The 1,223-nt window shown below is 40.6% G+C and overlaps 1 pseudogene; it reads right to left on the reverse strand.

Moving 5' to 3' along the window:
• Window positions 1-9: 9 nt before the first annotated feature.
• Window positions 10-1,215, reverse strand: LOC111140606 (annotated as a pseudogene).
• Between the last annotated feature and the right edge of the window lie 8 nt (window positions 1,216-1,223).

A 1,223-nucleotide genomic window follows, 5' to 3' on the forward strand; every position in this document is an offset into this window, starting at 1 on the left:
GGAGTGAGCTGGAGATTAATTCTGTCAGATTTTCATTCTCAACACGGAGCTATCCAGTGGAGGTGCTAGCTGCCAGTCAAGCTCCTGGGCCTCCTCCTCACACCTCCATCTCCTATCCCTGGGCTTGTCCATAGGCTCCCCACTCTGGTCTGGAGAAGACTCATAGCAGTATTGCTGTACTTCATGCAAAACTTTGTTTAGGTCCTTGTTGAATTGCTCAAGCTCCAGAAGGATAGTTGCATATCTCTGCTGGAATTCAGTGCTGATGGGCATGGGATAGGATTTCAATTGTTCTGCTTCTGTGTTCATTGCTCTTAATTTATTGATATGTTTCTTTTTAATCATGAGAATTTTTGACAACTTGGCCACTTGGATAAGGAATTATACTGGAAAATCACCTAGCATTTCAGTGTCAGAGCCAGAAATCTTACTTCTCCAAGGTGACTGCTAGTACAGGATCATCATCCATAATTGGTGACTGGAGAGGAGTATAATGTAACCGTGGTGGAGTCCTAAAGAATCAGGAAGGTCCCTGTTTTTGTCCAAAGGCAGCAACTTGCATTGTCTCATGAGGCTCATTACTGAGATATTCATAGTCAGGGATAGTATGGGTGCCAAGCCCTGCCCTATCAAAAGTTACTCTATACGTAATATTAAAAGTATCCACAGCAACTATTCATCCAGTGAAGAGACTGTCATGAACACCACATAATCGAGCTATAACTTTGGTCCCAATAACCAGGGACAAAGGAATTTCATCTGGGAGATCTTCAAATTGGGAAATATCTGCACTTTTGTTTGTTGTAAGAGTCTTATTTTCTGCCATTTCTGTTTTAATGCTAGTCTCTCTTCCTCAAAAAATGCACAAGAGCATCTCTTTGGTTTTCCCATAAGTTGCCTGATTTTTCTATTCTTGTTAACTTGTTGTTAAATTAGGAAAGTACTCCTACTGACAGACACAGAAGTCATCATCGCCTTCAAACATTTGCTTATCTATGTTTGAGTAGAACCATTCATATATGCACCATTTATGTGCTTTGGGAAGCTTGAGTAGGTTATGTAATTGGAAACCAAGCTTCTGTGAGGCTTTCTTATCTGGTGAGGACATTGTTGCCATCAATTTCAATGGGGCCATTGCAACTCTCTGATTTCTTTTGATTGACCTTGTACTTGTTTGTCATCTTCATCGGAAAAGAGTCAACTCCGTTTTGAATTTCTGAAAA

Source organism: Enhydra lutris, unplaced genomic scaffold (genome assembly GCF_002288905.1).
Source record: "Enhydra lutris kenyoni isolate GAN:26980312 unplaced genomic scaffold, ASM228890v2 scaffoldscaffold5758, whole genome shotgun sequence".
Lineage (NCBI taxonomy): Eukaryota > Metazoa > Chordata > Mammalia > Carnivora > Mustelidae > Enhydra > Enhydra lutris.